This window comes from Schistocerca cancellata, chromosome 9 (assembly GCF_023864275.1).
Source record: "Schistocerca cancellata isolate TAMUIC-IGC-003103 chromosome 9, iqSchCanc2.1, whole genome shotgun sequence".
Lineage (NCBI taxonomy): Eukaryota > Metazoa > Arthropoda > Insecta > Orthoptera > Acrididae > Schistocerca > Schistocerca cancellata.
The window spans coordinates 497,586,665-497,607,232 of NC_064634.1; the positions used below are offsets into that span (position 1 = coordinate 497,586,665).

Consider the following 20,568-nt stretch of genomic DNA (forward strand, 5'->3'; position numbering starts at 1 on the left):
GGGAAAAACGACTGCCTATATACCTCCATACGAGTTCTAATTTGTCTTATCTTGATTTTCTAATCCTTACACGAAATACACGTCAGTGGCAGTAGACTTGTTGTGCAGTCCGCTTCAAAAGCTTCTTCGCTAAGTTTTCTTACTTTCATCATTATCATCAGGATCATTTAAGACTGATTATGCCTTTCAGCGTTCAGTCTGGAGCATAGCCCCCTTATAAAATTCCTCCACGATCCCCTATTCAGTGCTACCATTGGTGCCTCTTCTGATGTGAAACCTATTACTTAAAAATCATTCTTAACCGAATCCAGGTACCTTCTCCTTGGTCTGCCCCGACTCCTCCTACCCTCTACTGCTGAACCCATGAGTCTCTAGGGTAACCTTGCTTCTCCCCTGCGTGTAACATGACCCCACCATCTAAGCCTGTTCGCCCTGATTGTTTCATTCCCAGTTTTTCTTTGATTTCCTCATTGTGGACACCCTCCTGCCATTGTTCCCATCTACTAGAACCTGCAATCATCCTAGCTACTTTCATATCCGTAACCTCAACCTTGTTGATAAGGTAACCTGAATCCACCCAGCTTTTGCTCCCATACAACAAAGTTGGTCGAAAGATTGAGCGGTGCACAGATAACTTAGTCTTGGTACTGACTTCCTTCTTGCAGAAGAGAGTAGATCGTAGCTGAGCGCTCACTGCATTAGCTTTGCTGCACCTCGCTTCCAGTTCTTTCACTATGTTGCATCCTGTGAGTATATGCATCCTAAGTACTTGAAACCGTCCACCTGTTCTAACTTTGTTCCTCCTATTTGGCACTCAATCCGTTTATATTTCTTTCCCACTGACATTACTTTTGTTTTGGAGATGCTAATCTTCATACCACGGTCCTTACATTTCTGATCTAGCTCTGAAATATTACTTTGCAAACTTTCAATCGAATCTGCCATCACAACTAAGTCATCCGCGTATGCAAGACTGCTTCTTTTATGTTCACATATCTTAATCTCACCCACCCAGCGGGTTCTTACTTTGTATCACGAAAATAACATTGTCTTCACCATCTGTGAATCTTATTGGAGTTCATAAAGCATCTCCGTAATACTCACATGTTGATCGAACCTACCGGTAACAAATCTAGCAGCACGCCTCTGAATTGCCTCGATGTCTTCCTTTAATCCGACATGGTGGAGATTCCTAACACTCGAGCAATGGGATAGATGAGCTACACCTCTCTAAAATTCTCTCAATAAACTGGAACTGACAGTTGGCCTTCCCTGCTACCGTCCTTACGCGGTCATACCATTTCACATTGCTTTCCAGCGTTACAACTAGATATTTAATCGACGCAACTGTGTCAAATAGCACACTACTAATGCTGTACTCAAATATTACACGATTCTTTTTCCTACTCATCTGCATTATCTTACATTTATCTACATTTAAAGGTAGCTCTCATTCATCACACGAAATGTAAATTCTGTATCTATCAATTCACTCGATAGCGACTCTATTGCACATACCATGGCGTCATTTACCTAGTGTTTTGGATTGCTACTCACCCCATCCATTTGACCATTTATGTACATAAGGAACAAGGGTGGTCCTGTCACACTTCCCTGGTACACTCCTGACGATACCTCTGTCGCTGATGAAAATTCTCCGTCGAGGATAACGTATTGGGTTCTGTCTAAGAAGTCTTCGAGCCACTCACGTACAAATATTTGGGAAGCTATTCTGTTTGCTCGTAACTTCGTTAACAGTCTGCATTTGGGCACCGTAACAAAAGCTCTCTGTAAGTCTAAGTATACGGAATCTTCCTGTTGGTTCGCAGGATAGATGTTGTTTTAGATGTTTGGTTTGTGGGGCGCTCAGATGCACGGTCATCAGCGCCCGTACTGAGTCCCAGTTGTTTCATAGATCAATTTTTTACACAATCCGATCTAGCCACTGTCTCGAATGATGATTATAACGATGAAATAATGAGGACAGCACAACCACCCAGTCCCCGGGCAGAGAAAATATCCAACCTGGACGGGAATCGCACCCGGGACTCCGTGATCCAGAGGCAGCAACGATAGTTCGCAGGGTATCGTGTGAGGAAAGGAAAAGCTGAGTTTCGCATGACTGGTGTCTCCTAACATCCGTGCCGATTTGTGGACACAAGGTTTTCCGTCTCCAGAAAATTTATTGTATTCGAAATCAGAATATGTTCAAGAAGTCTGCTGCCTACCGATGTCAGGAATATTGCTCCCTAATTTTGCGAGTCCGTTCCTTTACCCTTTTCATACATAGGAGTCACCTGCTCTTTTCACCAGTTCCTTAGTTCTTTTCACTGGACAAATGGAACTTTGGGCATTGATATTTGCTGCTTAACCCATAAATTAGATCACGAGTGTCAAGTTACACTGGTATTATCAGTATCTTTATGTATTTGATAAATAATAGGACTCTTTCAAATATGGCGCCAATTTAAATAAAATTCAGGTAAAGCTGACATATTTTTGACCTGGAAATATTGCAGTGTTATCAATGTCTTTATTTTTAACATAATGCGAACTACAAACAGATGGTATACTTTCCACCAAGGTGTCATAAAGGCTGCTGGCACATATCAGCTACACTCCTGGAAATTGAAATAAGAACACCGTGAATTCATTGTCCCAGGAAGGGGAAACTTTATTGACGCATTCCTGGGGTCAGATACATCACATGATCACACTGACAGAACCACAGGCACATAGACACAGGCAACAGAGCATGCACAATGTCGGCACTAGTACAGTGTATATCCACCTTTCGCAGCAATGCAGGCTGCTATTCTCCCATGGAGACGATCGTAGAGATGCTGGATGTAGTCCTGTGCAACGGCTTGCCATGTCATTTCCACCTGGCGCCTCAGTTGGACCAGCGTTCGTGCTGGACGTGCAGACCGCGTGAGACGACGCTTCATCCAGTCCCAAACATGCTCAATGGGGGACAGATCCGGAGATCTTGCTGGCCAGGGTAGTTGACTTACACCTTCTAGAGCACGTTGGGTGGCACGGGATACATGTGGACGTGCATTGTCCTGTTGGAACAGCAAGTTCCCTTGCCGGTCTAGGAATGGTAGAACGATGGGTTCGATGACGGTTTGGATGTACCGTGCACTATTCAGTGTCCCCTCGACGATCACCAGTGGTGTACGGCCAGTGTAGGAGATCGCTCCCCACACCATGATGCCGGGTGTTGGCCCTGTGTGCCTGGGTTGTATGCAGTCCTGATTGTGGCGCTCACCTGCACGGCGCCAAACACGCATACGACCATCATTGGCACCAAGGCAGAAGCGACTCTCATCGCTGAAGACGACACGTCTCCATTCGTCCCTCCATTCACGCCTGTCGCGACACCACTGGAGGCGGGCTGCACGAAGTTGGGGCGTGAGCGGAAGACGGCCTAACGGTGTGCGGGACCGTAGCCCAGCTTCATGGAGACGGTTGCGAATGCTCCTCGCCGATACCCCAGGAGCAACAGTGTCCCTAATTTGCTGGGAAGTGGCAGTGCGGTCACCTACGGCACTGCGTAGGACCCTACGGTCTTGGCGTGCATCCGTGCGTCGCTGCGGTCCGGTCCCAGGTCGACGGGCACGTGCACCTTCCGCCGACCACTGGCGACAACATCGATGTACTGTAGAGACCTCACGCCCCACGTGTTGAGCAATTCGGCGGTACGTCCACCCGGCCTCCCGCATGCCCACTATACGCCCTCGCTCAAAGTCCGTCAACTGCACATACGGTTCACGTCCACGCTGTCGCGGCATGCTACCAGTGTTAAAGACTGCGATGGAGCTCCGTATGCCACGGCAAACTGGCTGACACTGACGGCGGCGGTGCACAAATGCTGCGCAGCTAGCGCCATTCGACGGCCAACACCGCGGTTCCTGGTGTGTCCGCTGTGCCGTGCGTGTGATCATTGCTTGTACAGCCCTCTCGCAGTGTCCGGAGCAAGTATGGTGGGTCTGACACACCGGTGTCAATGTGTTCTTTTTTCCATTTCCAGGAGTGTAGTTCAGCCATCTTATGTTTTTTCAATTTTTTTATTTTTTCCCAATTTCTCATTAGAAATACCGTGTTACATCCTCAATCTTGTATTTTTAATTTTCCCGCTTCCAACATCTTGCTGACATCAGGCATTCAAGGTAATTGATGACGTCATTGCCCCTGGCATGTAGAAAGCCTACAAGCCTCCCCTTGAATGCTAATCGAGTGGATCGGGCGCTGAATCATTTTTTCACTTCTTCTCCCTGCTATTCGTTCCACAACATTGTCTGCAGGAAAGTTTCGAGAACATTTTTCCACACAAGCAGCAAATCATTTGGGGCCGACCCTTCTACCCTGCTTCATACATTAGCTGTCGTTCTTTGCGCTTTTGTTAAGACATTTAAAAATAAAGCAAGATCTATTGGGTGTGGTATTGAGTTGGTTTCGTTACTAATCATCATCCATTTCATTTACAGATTTTGCACTAGGACACCTTTGGCACTGCTCATAGTTTGGCTCCCCCAATAGCTGCTTGCGTAGTTTGAGCTTGATACCGGCCTTGTGTGTCAGCGACGTACACTCGGCGCACAACACTCGGTGTGCATCCAGGCAGCACTCTGGTCAACCTTCTTAATTCTGAACGTGCTAGCTCCTCGCAGCCGTAGTTGTGGTTACACGAAAATGCCATGTGATCTGAGGCGATCCGAAAAACCATTCTCGATACACGCATTGAGGAGCTCTACCATTATGTACCACACCGTGAAGGGGTAGTTTAAAAGTCATCCGATCTTCAAACTCATTTTACATCCAAACGGTGCATTTGAGGACATGGGTTCCATATCAAAACTTTATCTGTAGAACCGCTCTGAGCCTGGAGTTAAAACTGTGAAACACCCTAATAGATAATGTTCAAACCTCCCCTAGGACCAAACCTTGACGAGGCTCGGGGCTCAGTACTCAAGGATCCAGGCGACCAATGCGGTGCAGTCTATTTCTGATATCTGGTAAGATAAACCACTGTTAAAAAAGGAATATTTATGTTTTACACCTTCTCTTATTCACATAACATTATCAATAGCATCTCCGTCATTGAACCGATTTTTTCTGCTCCTATCACAGATACTCATACTTTTGAAACATCACTGAAGTATAAGACGTTCCATTTCTATTATTTCCCTTGCACTTTTAAGTTACAAATCACAACATTTATTCCATCTGAAATCGCTTGCTTCAGTAAGAGAAGATGATTTTTTGAGGCAACGAACCTAGTGAGCGATGCAGTAGTGATGCCGCAGTATATGGAAAGTCCTGCCCCCTAGCTTTTGCCTATAGTAGCACGTTCCACAGCGGAAGGGACTTTGCTCTTTGCAGATCTGGTGCGTGATTCTGTTTTCGAACGCCCTTCCTAAGGGCAAGTCGCTCTGAGTGAAGCGGAACGACACTGCGTTAATTCTGTCCAGCCCATGACCCGAAGCTGCGTCTCCAGGCTTAAGAACCACGCCGAGTTTAGGCGCAAAATACACTACCGGCCATTGAAATTGCTGCACCAAGAAGAAATGCACATGATAAACGGGTATTCATTGGACTAATATATTATACTAGAACTGACATGTGATTACATTTTCAAGCAATTTGGATGCATAGATCCTCAGAAATCAGAACCTCTGGCCGTAATAACGACATTGATACGCCTGGGCATTGAGTCAAACAGAGCTTGGCATGTACAGGTACAGCTGCCCATGCAGCTTCAACACGATACCACAGTTCATCAAGACTAGTGAATAGCATATTGTCTCGAGCCAGTTGCTCGGCCACCATTGGCCAAACGTTTTCAATTGGTGAGAGATCTGGTCTGGAGAATGTGCTCGCCAGGGCAGCAGTCCACCATTTTCTGTATCCAGTAAGGACCTGCAACGTGCGGTGGTGCATTATCATACTGAAATGTAGGTTTTCGCAGGGACCGAATGAAGGGTAGAGCCACGGGTCGTAACACTATTCAACGTGCCGTCAATGAGAACAAAAGATGACCGAGACGTGTAACCAAAGGCATCACGCCTGGTGATACGCCAGTATAGCGATGACGAATACACGCTTCCATTGTGCTTTCACCGCGATGTCGCCAAACGTGGATGCGACCATCATGATGCTGTAAACAGTGCTGTAAACAGAACCTGGATTCATTCGAAAAAATGACGTTTTGCCATTCGTGCACCTAGGTTCGTCGCAGGCACCTAGGTTCGTCGCAGGCGCTCCTGTCTGTAATGCAGCGTCAAGGGTAACCGCAGCCATGGTCTCCGAGCTGATAGTCCATGCTGCTGCAAACGTCGTCGAACTGTTCGTGCAGAGGGTTGTTGTCTTGCAAACGTCCCCACCTGTTGACTCAGGGATCGAGACGTGGCTGCACGATCCGTTACAGACATGCGGATAAGATGCCTGCCATCTCGACTGCTAGTAATACGAGGCCGTTGAGATTCAGCACGGCGTTCCGTATTACCCTCCTGAACTCATCGATTCCATATTCTGCTAATTCTATTCGACCAACGCGAGCAGCAAATTCGCGATACGATAAACCGCAGTAGCGATAGGCTACAATCCGACCTTTATCAAAGTCGGAAACGTGACGGTACGCATTTCTCCTCCTTACTCGAGGCACCACAACAACGTTTCACCAGGCAACGCCGGTCAACTGCCGTTTGTGTATGAGAAATCGGTAGGAAACTTTCCTCACGTCAGCACGTTGTAGGTGTCGCCACCGGCGCCAACCTTGTGTGAATGCTCTGAAAAGCTAATCATTTGCATACCACAGCATCTCCTGTCGGTTAAATTTCGCGTCTGTAGCACGTCATCTTCGAGGTGTAGCAGTTTTCATGGCCAGTAGTGTACGACGGTCGGTGATTTTAGCGGCAACTTGATCTTGGTAGCAGAAACTTTGACTGTATTGTCTTTGAAAGAACAAGTAAACTCTCTGAAAATAAGTGCATCTGCAAAAGAGAGGTATTGTAATGTTACGCACTCGCTCTGTGCTGATGGCAGGAGCTGATTCCAAACTCATGCAACAAACAGTCGCTTCTTTTGGCAAATCATTTTTTTTACGGCTTGAATTTTGAGATCAGCAGAAAATATAAAAAACAGTACTGAGCTGCAGAGAGCAAAGCATAAATAGAAGTTCTTCAAAAAAATAACTTGTCCTTACTGAATCAGGTGTCCCGTGAGATTGTGCACTTTGGCTTCTCGTTTCCCGATTTAAGTTCCTTGCAAATATTTGTTATCCGTGCCTTGTCTCTGTACCCAAAAAATGGTCTTCTGACACGGTCTTCTCACTGAAAGTCAAGCATTGTAAAATGATTCAGCTAAATCTGATTTACACATCTGAGCCTCTTTTTTACTTTCTGCTGTTATTTCATTAAAAACAGTCGTGGCCCCTCTTGACCTGCTAATCTGTTTCAAGGAAAACATTCTCCCAGCATAAGAGGCGTAATTCATTCAAAACCATAAACGTTGGTTCTACCGATGGAAATGCAGTCATTGAGATACTTTTTCAACATTTCACGTCGAACACTATCCTTAATAATGAGAACAAAGTCTTCTCTCTTCAGGAGTGAACGTGCTGGGCTGCTTACCTCTTGTGGCTTGATACACACAGGATATGGTAAGTGCTGCTCTCGTTAATACACGCTTCTACATTGGTACCATTGTCTTTCCGTCTCGTGACATCTCGATGTAACTTATTATATTGCTCAGTGTGTTACAGATGTATCGTGTCGCCACATGAATTTGCTAGATTTTGGAATCAGATAGTGTGTCTCTTATTGTGTTATGTATTCCATGGAACAGAGTTCCGTTTGCAACGTCAATAGCTAGCAAGTTTCTTCCAGTTTCTGTCAAGCCTAAATCACTTATAACATTCTGATAACTCACATGAGTAGTCGTGTGTTTGTTGTTGGAGCTACCATGTCCAGACTTAGTTACTTCGGTGCTTGTTGGACAGGCACTTTGTATTTTGTTGCTCCCTCGAGTTTTCACGTGGTGTAGATACGCGCTTGCTTTCAAATATATAATGACCTGAACGGTGGCATACAAAGAAATGTCATGTGATATCTGGGAAGTGCATTACGATCCACGCGTTTTTACGTTAAGTGGCAATATTTTTCTTCCTGTCTGCTGCTTCCTGTCACTGATTTTCTGCAATAGCTCAAATTCAGTCCCAACTTAGGAGATCGACACGTTATATGTCAATGTCAAGCGAACAGAACGGTATTTCTTGGCAACGCGTGATAGATGGCGCAATGGGTATTTAATTTTGTTACTAAAAGCATTCTGTCATGCGTGTGAGTTCTTTCGTGGTACATTAAATTACGATGTCGCTTAAAATGTTTTCTTCATGAACTACACAAATATTTGCCCCTTTAACTGTCGGGCGATACACTTAACTTTGAGCCGGCCGGTGTGGCCGAGCGGTTATAGGCGCTTCAGTCTGGAACCGCGCGACCGCTACGGTCGCAGCTTCGAATCCTGCCTCGGGCATGGATGTGTGTGATGTCCTTAGGTTAGTTAGGTTTAAGTAGTTCTAAGTTCTAGAGGACTAATGACCTTAGATGTTAAGTCCCATAGTGCTCAGAGCCATTTGAACCATTTGAACTTAACTTTGATGGATATGCCTAAAGTATGTTTTTCTTTTAATTCTTGTTTTAATCGTAGTTTTTTCCGCACTGTGAACATGTATTTGTTTTTTACCTTTACTCATCATGTTTGTGATAATGTGATCCTAGTTCGGGCTGAGTAAGGAGAAGAACCTTGCTCCACAACAAAATCACAGAACATCAACGAAAACTACTCAGTCGATACGTATAGACGGAAGTCTCGTGGATCTTCGGCCGTTCCCGTGAGAGATACTGTCCGAAGATGCGCTTCAGGGGCCAGACATAAAACAGTGGGTATGTCATCTATCTGCTGCCGTCTGAACTCTCGTCTCTGACTGTGCGCTGAAACGAAATCTGCTGGCTGTTTAGAAGTATGTGCCGGACCGAGACTCGTACTCGGAATTTATGTCGTTCGCGGGCAAGTGCCTCACCAGATGAGCTACCCAACCGCGATTCTCGACCCGGTAGCATATGAGATTCTGGAGGAAGTGAAGCTCTAAGGACGTCTCGTGAATCGTTCTTAGGTAGCTCCGTAGGCAAAACACTTGCCCCGTGACAAAGGCCTCGAGTTCGAGTCCCGGTCCGACACTGAGTTGTAATACGACGGGAACTTTCAAGATCTGATCTTGTTTATAAACGTCGTCTATGTTGGTTGAACCTGTTGATATTGAGTAAGAAAAACTTTCTGTTTAGGAAGGAGTTAAAGAAGTTCCCGAACAGTTCAGTTTGCTTTTGAAGTTAATTTTATTTTCCATTAAATGCTTCACCTAACTTGGCAGCCGGTCAAAGATTCTTTTATGGCTGAATACGTCACTCCTCTCTGGGCACCACTAAGGTCCGGTGACGGGCAGTGTCAGTTACTTCTACTTCAAGTATCGGATTTATGATTGTTACTGTAGCTTTCAAACCGATAGATCGCTGATAACAAAAATCGTAAAATAGTAAATGTACTGCGAGACAGTTGGTCAGTATGCACAACTGTTTAAAGGGCTTGTGTGCAACAAATACCTTCCTTCTTGACTAAGAGTTGCTACAGAATATGGTGCCATAAAACATTAGTGAATGAGGACAGGAAATGCCAGTCAATATTTTGACACATCTCCAAAACCTGATGTAATCCGTAATTCGAATGTTGCAGTACTAAGTCATTTAAGATATGTGGCATGTGACTTCCACTTCAAAGTCTCACCAATACAAGCACCTAAGAATTTAGAATATTCTATTTCAATTGCTTTTTTTCCGTCGTACATTATTTGTAACGTTACTCGCAAGCCTTGGGCGATGCAGATGTGCACTATCGTGTTTCAGCTAAGTAAAATGACGACTCATTGTAAAGGAGTTGTGGGTTAAGACTTGTATGTATTAATGATGCGTTGTAATAATGTGAGACAGTACAAAAGCCTGAATAAAATGTGAAAGATTCAGTTAGCACTGTACATAAGTTTAGTCGGAAAGCTGGATTCCTTTATCCAAGCAGGAATGAACAAATAGACACTTGTAACAAGAACTAGAATGGCCACTGATGGACTGTCAATACGATATACGTGAACAATGTTCAATTTATTATAATGTCGATTTTAATATAGAGATAATGTAAGTTTTTCTCTTACTTCATTTCAGACTGTGAGAAAATCTACTGCAAAGAATGCCACAGCGGATTACTGTGAGGTAACTTTCTGATAACTCACATGAGTGGTCAAGTGTTTGTTGCTGGAGCAACCATCTCCAGACTTGATTACTTCGATGCTTGTAGGACAGGCAGTGAGAAATACATTACGATCCACGCTTTTTTACGTTAAGTGAGAACATTTTTCCCCCATTCTGCTGCTTCTTGTTACTGATTTTCCGCAATAACTCAAATTCAGTCCCTTCTGAGGAGATCTACACGTTATATGTCAATGCCAAGCGATCAGAACAGTATTCCTTGGCAGCGAGTTAAAGATCGCGCAAAGGATAGTTTATTTTCTTACTACAGCCATTCTTTTATTCAACATAAATACATGAGATGATGGTTAGACGGTCCATCTGCAGAGATTAGTTACTTATTTAAATGGTGATGTTATTTATGTTTCCAACTTTGGACTTTTCTCCATTAAGCTAACGCTGTGCACACATTTCCACTGCAACAACAGTACGAAAGATCTCTGAACTGGTACTTCCAACACAATAGTCTGTCTTCTTGCTACACACTTACCAACGTTTTTATTCTTTCTTTGAAATCAGACAAACAATCAAATCATCATCATTGCCGATATATTCGTCACTAGAGATTCCGCGTTACAATTACAAGAATAGGAGAAAACATACAGTTTGGATGACACTTGGGATTTTATCAGACAGCGTAAGTGAACTGGCTGGGAAGCAGCAGGAAAACAGTAATCAGACATAAACAGTAATTTCGATTAAACTTTATTTTTGGAAGAAAGTCTACTTAATACGAAGTTATGAGGGCTACGTGAAGCATAGAAGCTCCGAATATTAGAACCGATGTTTGAAGCTGAGTCTTGCAGTAATCGCAGTGTGCGAAGCCATCTTCATTACGGAAGTGGTGGAGCTGGAATCTCTTTGGTCGGCTGATCATTTCGCTGGGAACTTTCTGGGCATTCTTTGTCGTAGTATACCTGCAAAAATGAAGAGACTGTTTTCATTTACCCATACTAAAAACCAAATGAAAATATATAAATATTTGTAAAAAGTGGCTCATAGGATTTAAAATGCGAATATATTTTTTCTATATCTCAAAAAGAAAAGCTGGTGTCATAACTAGACGAAATCTGCCTTATAAGTACACAGAAATGAATGTATCATTTGTGGGACCAAAACGTACAATGTTCACTGAAGTTAAGGGTCTCTGAAGTATCGACATTGCTGTTGTAGTAGTTGTTGTTGTGTTCTTCAATACGAGGACTGATTTGATGCAACTCTCTACACAAGTCTATCCCGTGCAAGCCTCTTCATCTCTGAAAACTGCAGCCTACATCCATCTGATCCTGTCAACCAACCCCTTCTTTTATTCAAGTTGCACTACAAATTGCTTTTTTTTCTCTGTTCGATTCAGTACCCCTTAGTAAGTGATACCCTCTGCCCATCCAATATTCAGCAGTCTTCTGTAACGCTACAGTTTAAAACCTATTCTCGTCTTGTCTAAACTGATTACCATTCACGTTTCACTTCCGTACAAAGCTACACTACAAATACCCTCAACTACTTCACTGGAGTAGAGTATTTTGTTTGGTTGCCGCGAATAAAATTCAGAGAATAACATTAAGTAAGTGAATGTCATCTCGTATAACTTACGATTGCAGGGAAACTATTGGTTAAAAAGTTTGATTATTTCAAATTGTAAGTCTCACATCGCAGCATGACGACGAGGTGGTTATCTTTTCGTTATTCTTCATCTTCACTACGATACTTCAAAACTGAGTAACTCACTGCCCGTTGTTCGAATAATTTGCAGTTAATTAAGAATCTAAATTACGACAGCTAATCCGAGGGAAGCAGAAATTGGCAGTCTGAAATTGTCGTCATATTTCTAAATGCGTCTCTCAACGATCTGTACAAGTGTTTTAAAATTTTGTATATTACTCCCCAAGAAATTTCTGTATGCCGTTCAAGGAGTGGTACCTGGTGGGTAGGTAGTCAGACAGCGCACAGGATAAGGTTAAGGTTGTGGATGGGGACGTAAACAGTTACTGTGAGTTGCACAATCAAACATACAACTTTATTTTTCTAAGAACCACTGATTTACACATTGGCTTAAAAGATGACAATTAAACAATACGGCTGAAGGCCTACTTTAAAAAAACTTGAGATGCTTTCTGGGCTGAAGGCCCAAAACCATACAGCAAACCGAAGAACGGCTGAAGGCCTGGCTTAGAAATCGAAAACAATTAAAAATAGAAGGTAAAAACAATTGTAAAAACATGCAATGAAAACAATTAATGGCTGAAGGCCTGCACTACACGTCTGAAGGACAACTATAATTAAGGCACATTAATAAACAATTTTTTAAGCAAGAAAATTACTTTTAAGACTACAACAGAAAGGCCGAAACCTGATAAACTTATTGCACGGATGAAGGCCACAAACAAATTTGAAACAACGGCTAAAGGCCTGAACAACAAGTCAGACAAATAATTTAGAATAAACCCCCTGCTTCTTATTAAAAAAAAATCCTTTAGAGAATACACGTGATTGAAGGCCTTATTAAGGGGTTCACGCCAATCCTCGGCTGAAAGCCACACATAACACATGGAAGAACTAACGGCGTAGGGCCTGGATTACAAACAATTTCAGATAGAACAATTTCTAAGAAAAATTTTTTTTCTCTAGAACAGTCAGTGCTCAAAATTTTAATTTAACACGGATGAAGGCCTTCATGTAAAATTTAAAAAAAACGGAATTAATACACGGCCAAAGGCCTTGTAAAATAGTTAAACTAAAATGAAAATCAAAATTTAAAACAAACAGAAAAAGTGGTGCTCAGAAGTGTTCCAAGGATCGGCCTGGGAAGGTAGCTCAAACGTGAGGTGAGACAGGCAGTCAAGAGTTGAAGTTAGGTAATCTGATGGCAACCCAAAGTAGGGACGGCCCAAGGACCGACCAACAATTTAACCAATTGCCTTCTGTCCGACCAACGGCACGATGATGGAGAATGTCGGCCGAGGACGAGAATACGAACAGCACTACGCCTCTAGAAATTGGCGTCTAAAAACAGCCAGGGGAACAATAATCACCCCAAGCAAATACGAACCAAACAACTTGAAGGGCTGTCGAACTACAAGCCGTGCTGGACTGCAACAACGCGACGAGGAAAAGGGACACTGCCTACAAACTACGCTAACGACCATGGCAGGAAACTGGGGCGATAACGGCCACAGGGCAGAAAATACTGCTGGTTCACTTCACTGATAAGTAACAGTCAATTTAGTAATTAGTCACGACATAGGAAGATGTGTGCAAGATTTCGCTGACTCCAACACATCATACGACGCTGCTAGCCCGAATGGCCAAGGAGACAACAACCCGCAAATGAACGGAGAGGTGTCACAATAGTTGAGGTTCCATAACAGATTAACTGATCACTCAACTCCAGCGTCCAGGTTCCGTAGGCAACGAACCTGTCGCTCTCGCAGCTAGAGCCTCGCGATCCGACAGCGTGTGCACACCGCCAGCGGCCCTCGCCTGGCCGCGCGCCACAGAGACTTGCTTGCTGATCCGTCCCAACCGACTCACTGCATCCAACATGCAGACGTCGTTACAATAACTTGTCGGTCGAAACCACAAGCTGCACACAGTTCCGCGGGAACACTTCCAGAAACAACTCGAACGATACTAAAAGTAGTCACTGAGGAACAACAAGGACGAATCACAAGTCGACGCACACGGAGAATCCAGAAACGTTCGGCGTCCGAATACACGTCGTCCGGTAAGACGACTGACCGAACGAACCAACCGAGGTCGTCCCACTCGAGTGATGTGTGTCGGCAACGGTCGGGCGAGTCGCGGCTGTCCGAACCTCACTCTCGCTGCTTCCCGTCTCCCTTCGGACGCACACCGACCCAGAGACACTGGCTAGGACCCAACCATGCAGAGGGAACACTTGGCCATTGGCCGCCTGACATCTCCGCACAAGCAAGGAACCGACCCACGTCCCACAGGATGACCAACTGAAGGGGACTGGAAACGGTCGGGCGAGTACTCGCTGTCCGGACCTTACCGGTGCCCAACCCCTACTGAACTCACAGCACACGACGGCCCGGAAATACTCGCAGTCGCATCAAAGATAGTACGACAGTGCTCTTATCGATAATCGCTGCTGCTGCCACTCACGGGCAGGCAAGCCAGCAACTCAGTGACGCCAGTAAATCGAATAAGGAACGAGACGACAACACCGCAAAGACAAGATGCCAAGTAATAAACGGCACGAACAAGAGTCGCGCACGGCTCAAGGAGATCGTGTCCATGTCTATATGATCTTCTAAAGGCCTATATCTCCTTCCCGCTAGTGAAGACTCGTTTACAACTCTTCTGAACTATATCGATGTGGTGTCACCGCCAGACACCACACTTGCTAGGTGGTAGCTTTTAAATCGGCCGCGGTCCGCTAGTATACGACGGACCCGCGTGTCGCCACTGTCAGTGATGGCAGACCGAGCGCCGCCACACGGCAGGTCTAGAGACAGATCCTAGCACTCGCCCCAGTTGTACAGCCGACTTTGCTAGAGATGGAACTGACAAATAGCGCTCTCATTTGCCGAGACGATAATTAGCATAGCCTTCAGCTACGTCAATTGCTACGACCTAGCAAGGCGCCATTACCAGTATATTGAGATATTAAAACCTGTACAGTCAACAGCGATGTACACCTATTATGGATTAAAGTTAAGTATTCCAGCAGCAACGTACTTTATTTGCTACATTAAATTACATTGACCTGTTCCAGACCTCACGCCATCCTGCGTGAGCTTAGCGTGCATTTCGGCCTCCTCTAGCAGCACGGTGTTGGCTTTTCTGCCAACACTACAAGCGAAGTATCCAAAAAAATAACATCTTTTGCCCTACCACGCAAAGAATCGAGTTCCCATGCATGTTTGATATTGACTCAAGGGAAAAAGAAATCTGGAAATTGAGTCGTCTGCTGCGCCGCTGGAAAACTTTCTTTGTACGTGCGAAATAAAACTGCATCCCATGCTGCGGTTAACATTACGCATAAATAATTGAAAACCACAGATTTCGGATTCATATGTTTTTTTTCGCTTTGCAGTCGTTCTGAAACGATTGTAATCAACTGGATGTTACTCAGTCGACTTGCATGTCCCTAACCACTTATCCAGCCGGCGAATGGGAGCTAGAATGCGAGCCACGTTTCGTTTCTGGCGAACCTCCACATCCCTAAGAGGTGAATACTAGGTTAAAAGGCAAAGTGAAAAACAAGTGACCGTGCCAGGATTCGAATCTCCAATCTTTCAGCTTCTACCATCAGACCATCACACGAGATGCGAATTTGGTAGCGCTTTGTACTGCCACAATACACTGCTACTCTCTCGAGTAATGGCGGCAGTTCGCTGGCCCCAGTGGTATCATTTTCACAATTTAACTTTAATGCGTAATAATTCATTCAACTTTAACTGAATATTTATAAATAATATACAAAACCAATGCTCGTGAATCAGGGTATCTATTAATCAAAACCGGATCACAATCCCCATATTTGTTTCTACAGGTACTTACGGACGAGGAAGCAAGTTCAGTTTACATACACATAGCAATGTCAAGAAATTCCTCTTTTTCATAAATTCGTTTCTTGCGATAGTTAGTTTACATATTTTTATATCCTCTCTTTTCGAGTATCATCAGTTTTTGCCGTCCAAACAGCTAAACTCATCAACTAGTATTTCATTCTCAAGCTAATTCCTTCGTCACCGTCTGATTTATATGAACTACATTCTTTTACATTCTTTTAAATTGCCTGGTGTTCATCTTATAACCTCTTTCCAGGACACTGACCATTCCGTTCAAATGCTGCTGCAAGTCCTTTGCTGTCTCTGACACAATTACAGTGCCGTCGGCAAACCCCAAGGTTTTTATTTCTTTTCCCTGAACTTTAATTTCCTTTCCAAATTTCTCCTTGTGTTACTGTACTGTTTGCTCGTTGTACAGACTCAAAACATCTTGCATAGGCTACATCCTTATTTCAGTGCTACTGCTTTCTGAATCGCTGCTTCCCCGTCAAGTACTTCGATTGTTATAACTGTAATCTGGTTCCTGTAGAAGCTGTAAATAACCTGTATTTTCCCCTGCTACATCTAGAATTTCAATGAGTGCATTCTAGTCAACAAAGTCAAAAGCTTTCTCTAAATCTACAAACGCTGTAGACGTAGATTTTCCTTTCTTCATCTTATCTTCTACGGTAATATGTAGGGTTAGTATTGCCTCACGTGTTCCTACATTTCTTCAGAACCCAAACTAAGTTGCCCACAATCGGCCTCTGCCAGGTTTCCCATTCTTCTACAAATAAATAATTAGTATCAGCATTTTACACCCATGACAAATTAAACTAATGATTCGGCACAGTGCCATGGTGTAATGTGAGCTGCCCTCCATGGTGCCACAGTGTAACGTGAGCAGCCCTGCATCGTACCATAGTGTAATGTGAGCAGCCCTCCATGGCGCCATGGTGTAACAAGAGCAGCCCTGTATGGTGCTATGGTGTAACGTGAGCAACCCTGCACGGTGCCACAGTGTAATGTGAGCAGCCCTGCATGGCGCCATGGTGTAACATGAGCAGCCCTGCATGGTGCCACGGTGTAACGTGAGCAACCCTGCATGGTGCCACAGTGTAATGTGAGCAACCCTGCATGGTGCCACAGTGTAATGTGAGCAACCCTGCATGGTGCCACGGTGTAACGTGAGCAACCCTGCATGGTGCCACAGTGTAATGTGAGCAACCCTGCATGGTGCCACAGTGTAACATGAGCAACCCTGCATGGTGCCACAGTGTAATGTGAGCAACCCTGCATGGTGCCACAGTGTAATGTGAGCAGCCCTGCATGGTGCCACAGTGTAACATGAGCAGCCCTGCATGGCACCGCAGTGTATCTTGAGCAGCCACAACAGAGACAAGAGCGTTGAGAATAGGAAGAGTAGGAGAAAGAGATTAGTGTTTAACCTACCATCGACAATAAGGCCATTAGAGACAGAGCACAAGCATATTAGGGAAGGCTGGGGATGGAAATCTGCCATGTCCTTTCAAAGGAACCATTCTGGCATTTTCCTCAAGCGATTTAGGGAAATCATGGTCAACCTAAATCAGTATGGCCTGACATAGGTTTGAATAGTCCAGAATGCACCTCGAGAATTTGCTGGGGCAGATGAGTCAGTGTGTCCCAAGGCTGCATGCTGCGTCCACTGCCCTTACGGTCACGGAGATGATTTTATGGTAACACTTAAGTGGAATAAATGTATGTCTCACTCATGCCATTTCATTAGTGAGCAGAGCGCCAACTGGCCTTTACCACCGAACTCCTCGCTTTGAAATCCTGCAACCCTAAAGGTCTCGGCCCAGGACCTTACAAGTCCTAAAGAGTATCTGATGACTGCTAAGCAACTCACTCCATTTCGAGGGCGTTGCTCATTTAAGCAGTATTTGCCTGAAAATACAAAGAAAGTTGGATCTAAAGGTGGTTGCGGTAGTAGAAACGGAAATTTCTTGTCGCGCACATTTCAGGTAACGGTATATGGCTTTCAAATGTTCATAACATCTTGTTACATAAAAGACTCAGGAAGAAATACACCCATTGATAGCTGACATACTGGTGTCCAGCATGCCACGACCTTGATCAACTTGAAACTGACTAAAGGGAGACTGCACAAGAATAAACGCGAAATTCCTGCTGAGCTCCTGCCCAATAAATACAAAGACGTTGACTTCAAGTTTGCTTTGTTTTACAAGACAATGTGTATGTGTTTTACGTTCCCCTGAAGTCTCACTGTTTAGTTCTAATATAAGCAATGTTGACATATGTGAAGATACAGGTGTCTCCATAAAAATGTGACTCTATAACTGCACTAAGGGAAAGCTGGACGTGTGCGAGCATCTGTGCAACGCGCATAATAAGTACATGGCCCCTCGCTATGTTCTAATTTTTTAACATCTGCTCATTAAAGTCTTATCTCCTTCACAAAATGGTCCCAATAAAAAGATAAAATAAAAGGACATTTCTTAAGGAGTTTAATACTAATATATAATGGAAAAATTATCAGGAAATTTGCAATAGCTAAATATCCCACATTATTAGGGAGGACGAAGTTGTGTCTGATGGATACAGCAACAAAAGCACCAAATCAGCAATAGCAGGAGGAGCATCAAAAACACGAGGAGATACGAACTGGGCCAAATATTGCAGAAAATAAAGTGACGTCACACTGCCCTTAACATTGTGTGCTACTTGTAGGGGAAGTGTGTGCGAAACGCTTCCCAAAAATGTTTATCAAACTGAGGTATTTTGATGCTACAAAACTTTTGGGCTATAATTCGTAAACACTGTTTACGTTCGGTACTAGTATTTCCTTTATTTTGCACGTAACGTGTCATTAAGTTCCAATGAGTAAATGCTGCCTGTGTTTAAACAACTCAGTTTTTTTAATTATTTCCTTTTTATCAACGAACAATTGTTCTTATTGACTAAAATATAGTTTTAAATAAAATTATATAAATATAATTCAAAATATATATACATAAACATAAAACATCTCCCAAGTGGAGCACAGTTGTCAAAAAAGAGAGCGGCAAATCTGTGAAAGACTAGTCGCAGGTCACCTGAGTGCTGAATGTTGTTAATCCTTCTACATCCTTCATCCCTTCAGCATCAAGTTTTCAAAAAGCATCAGACCAAAACGACATGCGGAAGGTATAAAATTACCTCAATTCTGGAGTGAATACGTGCATAACGTAAAAACACACGAAAGTAAAGAACCAGAGAAAGAGGACATACGCGAAGAAACTTAAAAGCTTCGTTTTGCGAAGGATACGTATGATAAGGTGGGTAATCCTGTGGCAAAAAAGTAGAACTATCAAAAAGAAAAAAAAATTGTGCCTGGAGAGAAGGCTACAGTGCCTTTGCAACAGGAACGGAGAAGGCCAACGTCAGAGTGCATCGGCAGGTTTCTGCGAGAAACCGGTGCACGTTACAAAACCGTGAAACGTATATCAGAACGTTCTGCTCTTTTAGAGCACAGCTATCTGATCAAATCTGTGAAGCGGAAACTTCCAACTACTGAAAAAAAGTATAGTTTACAATTATAATGAGATTTCTGTAGATGGTATCATCGCATAAAATCCACGCCTAACAAGGTATCTTGCTAGCTACCAAGGTTCTAAGAAACAGAGCCTGTTGGTTGCACATATTTAAGGGTCTTACTGTTCGTTACTGAATGTTTTTCCGAAACTGTTCAGAATTTCATTTTGACGTAGAGATTTCCCTTAACTTTGTGTGGTCTGGTAGGATAATGAGAAATGAGTTTTTAAAAACTCGAACCAATTAAGAATCATCTTAGGTCCAGTATGAGTCAAGCTCTGCTCTCTAAATGGCTCTGAGTGTTGTGGCTTGGCAAGACAGCCAAGCCACTATGAGGAAGCCGAAAGGCACGCGTTTAAGCTCACGCAGGCTGGCGTGAGGTCTGGAAAAGGACACGGAAATGAGACTAGTAAAAAACGTACGTATCTTCTGGAATACTTAAGTTTAATCCATAATTGGTGAACATCACTCTTGACGGTACATGTTTTACAGCATCAATAGTGACTGGTAATGGCGCCTTGCTAGGTCTTAGCAAATGACGTAGTGAAGGCTATGCTAACTATCGTCTCGGCAAATGAGAGCGTAATTTGTCAGTGAACCATCGCTAGCAAAGTCGGCTGTACAACTGGGGCGAGTGCTAGGAAGTCTCTCTAGACCTGCCGTGTGGCGGCGCTCGGTCTGCAATCACTGATAGTGGCGACACGTGGGTCCGACGTATACTAACGGACCGCGGCCGATTTAAAGGCTACCACCTAGCAAGTGTGGTGTCTGGCGGTGACACCACACTGAGCACTATGGGACTTAACATCTGTGGTCATCAGTCCCCTAGAACTTAGAACTACTTAAACCTAACTAACCTAAGGACATCACACACATCCATGCCCGAGGCAGGATTCGAACCTGCGACCGTAGCGGTCACGCTGTTCCAGACTGAAGCGCCTAGAACCGCACAGCCACACCAGCCGGCTCTGCTCTCTAGTTTTTTAGTTTTGACAATCGAAAGAAATACAGCTACAGGTGACGATTTTTACCCACTGTTTCAAAATTTGCTTCAAAGTTGGAAGGGAGATTCATGTTTTGGATCTGTAGCTCTTGTATTTCTTTTCGTGTTTGCA

At 44.0% G+C, this 20,568-nt stretch overlaps 1 long non-coding RNA gene across 1 annotated transcript in view; it reads right to left on the minus strand.

The window, feature by feature from the left end:
* Positions 1 to 11,090: 11,090 nt before the first annotated feature.
* Positions 11,091 to 20,568, minus strand: part of LOC126101172 (uncharacterized) — a 79,227-nt gene continuing 69,749 nt past the window's right edge. The window contains exon 4 of the long non-coding RNA XR_007522285.1: positions 11,091 to 11,275. This is a non-coding gene — a long non-coding RNA (uncharacterized LOC126101172). The remainder of the gene's footprint in view (positions 11,276 to 20,568) is intronic.